Source organism: Chelonoidis abingdonii, chromosome 7, assembly GCF_003597395.2.
Source record: "Chelonoidis abingdonii isolate Lonesome George chromosome 7, CheloAbing_2.0, whole genome shotgun sequence".
Taxonomy (NCBI): Eukaryota; Metazoa; Chordata; order Testudines; family Testudinidae; genus Chelonoidis; species Chelonoidis abingdonii.
This window is the reverse complement of record NC_133775.1, coordinates 110,830,447-110,839,838: the sequence shown is the minus strand read 5'-3', so window position 1 is coordinate 110,839,838 and position 9,392 is coordinate 110,830,447. Positions and strand designations below refer to the sequence as shown.

Genomic DNA, 9,392 nt, shown 5'->3' with positions numbered 1-9,392 from the left:
GAGCTATCGCGAGAGGCCCGCCGTTCTCGCGAGCTCCGCGCCGTTCTCTGGCGCTGGCGCGGGCCACGTGACCCAGGAGCCAGGCAGGGGCCTCCATGTTGGTTGTGGGCAAAGGCGGCCGGGCGGGGTTGCCATGGGGACAGGGCGGCCTGTCTGAGGGACCCAGCCGCCCGCCAGGCTCCCCCGGAGCTGGGCGGCCTGGCCCCACTGCGCTGTGCTGGGTTACCGGCCCAGTGTTCCCAAATCACAGCCCTGGCTTCAGAACCACAGAACGGGACGGACCCACTGCGGGGCAGGGGTCTGGTGTTGGGGTTCTGAACCTCTAGGCCGCAGCCACCTTTCTCTGCAGCCACCAGGGACTGAAAATGGCCTGAACAGAGCGGGCAGTCACAGCCACCCATGCCTCCAGGAGCTGGAGCTGTGAGACCGATGCCAAACATCACAGGACAATAGTATCAGAGGGGGAGCCGTGTTAGTCTGGATCTGTAAAAGCAGCACAGAAGCCTGTGGCACCTGATAGACTAACAGACGTTTTGGAGCAAGAGCTTTCGATGCACCTGACGAAGTGGGTTTTCACCCGCGAAAGCTCACGCTCCAAAACGTCTGTTAGTCTATAAGGTGCCACAGGATTCTTTGCTGCTGTCACAGGACTTGTGTCAAAACTCTGAAAGTTGGCAACACTGAGATTCCCCAACACACGGGGTAATGTCAAATAAAACTCACACTGAATCCTCAAGAGAGAATCACTCACCCAGCGGGAAAGGCTGTAACACAAAGAGAAAGTAAGAGAAAGGCTATGGTACAAACTTCCATAAACTAAAGGAAAAGTTCTTTAGACCACAACAACCTAGGGGAGAAAAGGCATGTGTTGATTGTGCAGACCTTTATATGGCTGTCCCCCTTTTTTAAATCTGCTTTGATCAGCAGTGAAAAAGTTAACTGTTGACACTGAATGTCATTAGGCATCAGAGTTAACATTCCATGGGGATTAGGAAGGGTAGTTCGCACCTCAGAGCTATTACTTCAGGCTGGCTGTAGACTCAGGCAGACCTTATTGCATTAATTTTTGTTTGAGTCACATTTGGAAAATTAGCTTCACTATCAGACAGTCTACTGACTTTTTTTTTTAATTAAAATTTGGATTGTGGTTTGTTGGAATCATCCAACAGGAAAAAGTAATGATGATCTACCATAAACCAGCCCACAGTAGACTCCAGTTCCTTCTGCTATAGCAGGAATTAATTTAAATCCACAAAAAGAAAGAACATTCAAAAATCCAAGATGGTAAAATCTGGACAGAACTCTTCCAAAACCCATACAGAGAATCTCATCCAGAAAAATTCACTCTAAAAAAAGCATTTGTATGACCAAAATATACGTAGGAGGAGATGCCATTAAAATCTGCCCCGACCCCACAGACTCTCCCACTACAATATAAACACAAAACTTCCAGAAACAATAGAGGAAGAAATCTTGAGGCCTGGAAAATATTTCATGTATGTTTGGTTGTTTTGTAAAGTTTTAGTTTTAAACTCTTGTTCCTAGTGAAATATAAGAGAACCTATTTCTCTCAGGCCTTGGCTACACTGGCGCTTTACAGCGCTGCAACTTTCTTGCTCAAGGGTGTGAAAAAGCACCCCCCTGAGTGCAGCAAGTTACAGTGCTGTAAAGCGCCAGTGTAAACTGTGCCCCAGCGCTGGGAGCCGGGCTCCCAGCGCTGTAAGCTGTTCCCCACGGCGAGGTGGAGTACCTGCAGTGCTGGGAGAGCTCTCTCCCAGCGCTGGCACCGCGACCACATTTGCACTTCAAAGCGCTGCCGTGGGAGCGCTCCTGTGGCAGCGCTTTGGAGTTTCGAGTGTAGCCAAGCCCTCATTGTTGTCTGCAGAATAAGATGTTTGACTCCATTGTAAATTGTCTCCATGATGGTTGCATCTGTTGATTGTACTGAGATAGGTTAAGTATCAGAGGGGTAGCCGTGTTAGTCTGGTATATAGATGCAAGCAAGAAGCAGGCTAGAGATAACGAGGTTAGTTCAGTCAGGGAGGATGAGGCCCTCTTCTAGCAGTTGAGGTGTGAAAACCAAGGGAGGAGAAACTGGTTTTGTAGTTGACAAGCCATTTGAAGACTCTAGCCTGCTTCTTGCTTGCATATGTATACTTGCCCCTGGAAATTTCCACTACATGCATCTGACGAAGTGGGTATTCACTCATGAAAGCTCATGCTCCAATACGTCTGTTAGTCTATAAGGTGCCACAGGAATCTTGGCTGCTTTTGAGATAGGTTAGTCTTTGTCCTCCACGTGTTGTCCTCCCTGCAAGTGATATCCAATCTACCATGTACCTTGTGCTTCTGTGCAGTTCAAACATTCACAATGCCACGATAGTTCAAGAATTGGAATATCAGTGCTTTCGATACTAGAATCACCTTTTCTGAATCCCTTCTCTTGTACACCTCCTCAGCTTCTCTTGCTTTATTTTCCATCTAGTGCCACAGGAGAACAGAAGCAGAAGGAAAACAGCATCAAAGGGTGCAGAATCTTAACAATGTGCTGGTCTTCAATGCCTCAGAGAACTTCAGCTTTGAGAAACCTTCACAGTGGACAGCCTGGAAGCAGGATTTTGCAAGATTTCAAATGGCAAACAAGCTTTACAAAGACACTGGAGATATACAGGTATCATCCTTAATTTATGCTATAGGGAAGTAGGCAGAGGATATCTTAAATTCTTTGACTTTTCTGAAGACAGTCACAAAGAGGAGTATGAAAGGGTTCTGGTTATGTTTGATGCCTACTTTATACCCCAGAGAAATGTGGTTTATGTTTTCAGCAGAAAATTCAAGAACGAGGGGAAAACGTTGAATGTTTTATAAGAGCTCTGCATGCATTGGCTGAAAACTATGAGTCTGGAAATTGTGAAACTCAAAAATCTTTCACAGCAGCTAAAATTGAAGACAGCCTAAGTCTTGCTACTCCTATACAGATATCTGCAGCTGTTCTACTGTTCTCCTTTAATGCAGACACTAGCTGTGCCAATGAGAGGGGGACTCCCATCAGTGTAGCTAATCCATCTCCCCCAGAGGCAGTAACTAGTAAGTGTCTACAGTCTGGATTAGGTCAGTTTAACTACATTGCTCAGGCTGTGGATTTTTCATAACGGAGCCCACCTAATTTTTTAGTATAGACCAGGCCTAGCTTAGAAGCTGTTATCAGAGGCAGCATGAATGCTAAAAGTCATTGTCATAAAACTCCTTAGGTAAGGTGTAATATTATTGACATGAACTGGGACAGTATAGGTCATTGGTGCATCCAACGTCCTGTAGTGGCACCAAATCTTGTGTGAAGGGGGTCTAAGACAAGGTTCTGGTTTGCTGGTTATGATTATGCTGTCTGTGTGCATGTGTCATAAGTAGATAGGTAAGGTAAGGGTTAATTTTCTTTTACCTGTAAAGGGTGAACAAAGGGAACCAAACACCTGACCAGAGACCAATCGAAGAGAACTGGATTTTTAAAGTCAGGGGGGAATTGTATACTCTGGGTCTTTGTTTTCCTGGCTATGGAGGAAACAGCTATTCCGTGCTACGCTCTATTTCTGCGGGAATTGTATACTCTGGTCTTTGTTTTCCCGGCTTGGAAGGAACAGCTTTGCCTCTAACTCCTATTCTTCTACATTCTCTACAGTGTGAGTACAAAGGCAACAGGAAATAGGCGTTGATATGCTTGTGTTTGTTTACCATGTGTGTCTGTACTGTGCTGGACGGTTTCATGGGCTATCTTTTAAAGCAGACGTTTATTACATTTCTTATAGCAAGCAGCCTTACTTGAGTTCTTAATGCAATATTATTGTTCTGTATTCTTCTTTTTTACATAGTATTTCTTTTAAAAACCTCGGTTAGGTTTTGGTTATTTCTCTGGTGAGCTACAGAAGAGGGGAGAGAAATTCTTTAGATTAGCTTCACAGATTGAGGCACGCCTCAGGGGAGGTGAATTCCTCTTTGTTTGCTCTCAAGGGTTAAGTACTGCATGTCGCCCAGGTCCCAGAGGGAAGCGGGGGGCAGTTACGAGGAGAACAGAGGGAGGAACTTGTTTCCATTTGAGATAGGAACCGGGGTCGCGGTCTGGGGTCCTCCACGGCAAGTGGGGGACGCCAAGAGGGTGTTCCCCAAGAATTTGGGAACACCCGAGATGAAGGCCTAAATCGTTACTTGGTGCAGTTGAAGTAAAATCAAGTGGTGTCGAGCTTGGGGAGGTTCAGTAACCCTCAGATGTTGAACCAGTCCAGATTGTAGACAGACGTTTACCGACAGCATGGACTGTTTGTATTTAACTAGTATACAGTATTGCTCAGACTGTCTGTATTTCAAACTTGTGACTCCAGACAATGTGGTGTAGCACTGCCTAGCGCTGCTTTGATGCCCATTAAGGACCATCAGCTACACAACTGACCTTGAGAGAAGGCAATACGCCTTGTGACTCGCAAAGGTTGTCAGAACTCGTAAGTTCTTCTATCCCATATGACTGGAATCCTTGCTTGGACACAGAAAAAAGGCCCAAGGCAGAGGACTGTAAAGCTTGCTGCAGCTCCTCCCCTTGTCTTCAATCCTGCTTCTGCTCTGGAGGACTTTTGCTACAAACTGAAGCTCTGAACAAAGGAGATATGATGCATCCAGCCGTGATGTACTTCAGAGACTTCTGATTTGGACTGCATCTTATCATCACTGCGACGAAGTTGAACAAGAACTTTGCCATTCTGTATGTAACTGATCCATTTACAATTCTAGCTCTCGTCTCAATCTTTTTCCTTGTTATGAATAAACCTGTAGATTTTATCTAAAGGACTCGCGCCAGCGTGATTTGTGGTAAGATCTGATCTGTATATTGTACTGGGTCTAGGGTTGGTCCTTTGGGTCGGGAGAGCCTTTTTTCTTTACTGGGTGTGGTTTCATAATCATTCATCTCATAACAATGGCACTGGTGTGATACTGGGAAACTGGAGTGTCTAAGGGAATGTCTTGTGTGACTTTGGTTAGCCAGTGGGAGTAAAACCGATCATCTCTGTTGGATGATTTTGTTTGCTTAGCTGTGCAAAGGACGACCCAGCCTTAGGCTGTAGCTCTGCTCTAAGCAATTTGTCCTGAATTGTATCTCAGTGGGTCCCACCAAGGCCAGCATTTTACAGTGGTGTTACTGAACATCGAACAGAAAAAAAGTAGAACGTAATTATAATCTGCCAGACTTCACACATGGAATCATAGTGTTTGCTAATAGTGAGTCCCGTACCTAGCTGGGTCCTTTGGAACTGCTTGTTCTGATGCCTGGGCATTATTTACGGCTTGGTAATGTTTTATTTTCCCTCAAAGTCTTTTTTTTTTTTTGAAGAAAACATAAAATAAATTGTGTAGTAAATCTAATGCCTTGTGCCACTTGGCACAGGAAAAAAGTGAGAAAGCGCAATAAGTCTTGCCTAGCTGTTCCCTACTGTCATTATAAGGTTTACATCAGTTTGGGCAATGTAGGGGCCTTAAAACTTGTAATGGTTTATGCTACTGGGAACTGACTGAGAGAGGAGAGTTAACTAATAATAGAATATTAACAATGTTACTATGCAGACAGGTGTACATTTCGGCCTCAGAGTGAGAGATCAATTACCATCAAAGGCAACATAACAAAATGTGGTGTTGTTTTTTTGTTTACAAAAGCTATTTCTTCAACTAAAACAAACAATTTTCAGTAAATGATACCAATATTTCATTGGTGTTCTTCAGTTCTCAGAAGTTACAATTTACTAGCAGCCGCTACCACTGCTTGGGGACAGCTTTCTCCTGCAACAAAAAGACCTACCCTCATGCCCTCCAGCCAAGTATCAAAGAGCGAGGGACAGAGCTGTGTCTACACTGCACTTATCCTAAAACTTAGTGTTCCGGGATGTGAAAAACCCCCGAGCGACAAAAATTGAGTGTTAAAACTACCAATATAGTTTTATACACACGGCTTGTTCGGATATTTTTATTGCAGGAGAGCTCTCCCTCTGCTGCGTGGCTGTGCTGTATGTGGCAGTGTAGATAACCAGTATCAAGGGGTACCGTGTGCTGGATCTGTAAAGCAGCAAAATCCTGTGGCACCTTATAGACTAACAGACGTTTGGAGCGTGAGCTTTCATGGGTGAAATACCCCGTCAGACGCAGCTTATAGACTAACAGACGTTTTGGGCGTGAGCTTTGGTGAATACCCACTTCGCAGACGCAGCTTATAGACTACGACATTTGGAGCGTGAGCTTTGTGGTGAATACCGCACTTCGTCAACGCAGCTTATAGACTAACAGATGAGCGTGAGCTTTATGTGGGTCAATACCACTTCGTCAGCCCGCAAGGGGCTAATTCAACCCACGAAAGCTCACGCTCCAAAACGTCTGTTAGTCTATAAGGTGCCACAGGATTCTCTGCTAGATATACCCAGAGTCTCTCTCACTTGTTGGTCAATTCTGTCCCCTGACGGTGATCAGTGTCTTCCCCACAGGCACACACGCTGAGCCCCCCTCCCCCAGCAGTGATTTGTGTCTCTGAAGCTGCTCCAGGGACACTGGGACAGACGTGCTGCCTGGGCTGCCAGGGAAGAGATGTGTGTCTCCATGCAGATTTCTTCTGCGTTTTTCTGTGGGGCGGGGGAGCACAGAAATATGTGGGCCATATGAATTCTGTGCCTCCGCATGGGCACAGAATTTTGTCAGGAATAAAATAGGAAGGCATACATTGTGAGACATACAAACAGCCAGCTGGAGACTGTTACTTCATATGCTACCCTTTGGTGAACTCATGCAGATATCCGACCCAGTGGATCCCTGTAAAGCCCCATGCACCCCTCTGTGCCCTCTGCCAATTGACACCAAGGGATCTCTGGGTCACATAACTCATTAACAACACTACTTGACAATGTAATTCAACTTATTGTACTAGATGGGAGTAGTCTGGGGCCCCTTATGATGGCAGGTTATACCAACTGAGGCAAAACCCATCAGTAATTCAGAACCTGGCATTCTGCAACTGAGTCCTGTTTGTATGCAGGAACTTGCCCAGCAATGCCTGCAAAACAGGACTAGGGCAGTTTTCTCTGTTAATGATTGTACAACAAAAACCCACATACTTTCTAGAATCATCTCAATTAAAGCAACACACTCTGTTATAAAGCACATACTCTAGATAAAGAGGCACTCCATTCTTAGGTAGCTGCACTCCCAGCCCTCAGTAACATGGACTGCAAGAGCCAGACAAACTAGTTGACTCAGAACCAGATAATGTGTCCATATGTGGAGAGATTCAAAAGACTGGGACTGTTCAGTGTGCAGTTCTCATTACTCCATCTCAAAAAAGACATATTGGCATTGGAGAAAGTATAGAGAAGGATAACGGAAATGAGAAGGGGTCTGGAATAGCATCCATACAAGGAAAGGTTGAAAACACTGGGACTGTTCAATATGTAAAAAAAAGAGACGACTAAGGGGGAATATGATAATAGAGGTCTGCACTATCATGATGGTGTGGAGAAAGTGACTAGGGCCATGCTATTTACCCCTTCCCATAACACAAGAACCAGAGATACGCAAGGAAATGAATAAGCAGCAGGTTTAAAACAAACCTAAGGATGTATTTCTTCCCCCAACGCACAGTGAACCTGTGGAACTCATTGCCAGGAGATGGTGTGAAGGCCAAAAGTATAAGTGGGTTAAAAAAGAACTAGATAAGTTCCTGGAAGACAGGTCCACCAATGGCTGCTAGCCACCATGGTCAGGGCCAACTCCTGGCAACGGCTTCTTGCTGCCCGGAGGAAAGATGGCGGCGCAGGCCTCGCCCGAGGTCACATGTGAAAAGGCCAACACGTGATCCCAGAGTGAGGCCACCGCCGCCATGTTGAATGAGGGCAGAGGGCAGTGAGGCCGCCGCCGCCAGCTTGCGTGCGGGCAGCGGAGCCGCTGTTCGCGGAGGGTGAGTCGGTTCGGGCCGCGGGGAGGGAGAGGCGACACTGCCCTCGCGCTGCCAAGCGGGCCGGGAGTGGGCGGGGCTACGGCCTGCGGGAGCCACCGGACCCGGTGAGTAAGCTGCTCCCGACCCCCCCGCTCCTCCCTCCCGGCCTAACCTGCCCCCCCGCCGGGTGTCCCCCCTTCCTGCCCCTCCCTCCCGCCTTGCCCCCGCCGGGCTGATCCCCCCTCTCCTGCCCCCGCCGGGCTGGTTCCCCTCCTCCCGCCTGGCCCCCCCGTACGGCCTGTTCCTCCTCCTCCCCTCCAGGCCTGCCCCGCGGGTCTTCCCCCTCCCTCCCCTGCCCCCCCCCGGAGTTCCCCTTCCCGCCTGGCCCCGCCCACTGGGTGTTCCCTATCCTCCCTCTCCCTCTTAGGCCTGCCCCCCCACGCCGGTGTGTTCCCCCTCCTTCCCTCCAGGTCTGCCCCCCCACAGGTGTTCCCCTCTCTCTCCCCATCCAGCCTGCCCCCCGCGATGTCCCCTCCAGCCTTGACCCCGTCTGGTGTTCCCTTCCTCTCCCCCCACCAGGCCCCCCCCCCAGTGGTGTCCCTCCGGCTCCTTCTCCACTGGGCCTGGCCCCGCCCCCGTGGTGTCCCTTCTCCTTCTCCCCTCAGGACGGCTCCCTTCAGCGTGTCCCCCTTCCCTCCTCCTCCAGGCGCTGTCCCACTTGCCCCCCCCAGCGTGTTTCCCTGGCAGCCTCCCCCCCCAGCGGGTTTCCTCCTCACCCTCAGGCCTTCCTCCCTCCGCCCTCCCATGCGGGTGTTCCCTCTCGCCCTCCCCCCCCTGGTGGGTGCCCTCCCGCTGGGTGCTCATCCTCCCTCCAGGTCTGACTCTCCCTGTGGTGTCTCCTCCTCTCCCTCTGCTCCCCCGCCCTGGAAGGTGCCCTTCCTCCTCTCAGGCTGATCCGCCTCACGGTGCCCCTCCCACCTGCTGGGTTACCCAACCACTAAAGTCACCTACCGAACGTTCCCCCCACCCCACGCATGTACCCTCGCCCAAACCCAGGGTGCTCCAGCATCATTTTTCAACCCAAAAAAATAACAAAAGCCGCCATGGAACAACTTTTTGGCCAAGACAGCTCTGACCGGCAAGTCACTCATTCTTTGAGTGCCATTCCAGTGCGCGATCTTCCTCGAGAAGGGAGAGGCACCATGTCCCCTGAACAATGCGTTGCAAGAGCCAATGCCCCTCTATCCTTGCCACCCAGACAACCTGCTTGCTGCGACTAGTGCCTGGAGCCGGCCCCTGCACCCACACAATCCTGCCACAATCTACAGATCGGAGGAGACTCCGGCACAGAGACATTCGGAGTGGTCATCTTAGGTTCACTGGGGCTCCGGGCGCGCTTGGCCACATTACATCCTCTCTTTTTTGGGAGGGACAGCAG

The 9,392-nt window shown here is 49.0% G+C and overlaps 1 protein-coding gene across 5 annotated transcripts in view; it reads left to right on the top strand.

Annotated features, from left to right (window-relative positions):
- The first annotated feature begins 7,908 nt into the window (after positions 1 to 7,908).
- UIMC1 (ubiquitin interaction motif containing 1) overlaps positions 7,909 to 9,392 on the top strand; it is a 72,488-nt gene continuing 71,004 nt past the window's right edge. For 2 of the 5 annotated variants that reach the window (XM_075068231.1, XM_075068229.1), the window contains exon 1: positions 7,909 to 8,079. The gene's annotated coding sequence lies outside the window, so the exon portion shown is untranslated. The remainder of the gene's footprint in view (positions 8,080 to 9,392) is intronic. The other 3 variants (XM_075068226.1, XM_075068228.1, XM_075068230.1) reach the window with 2 other exon arrangements.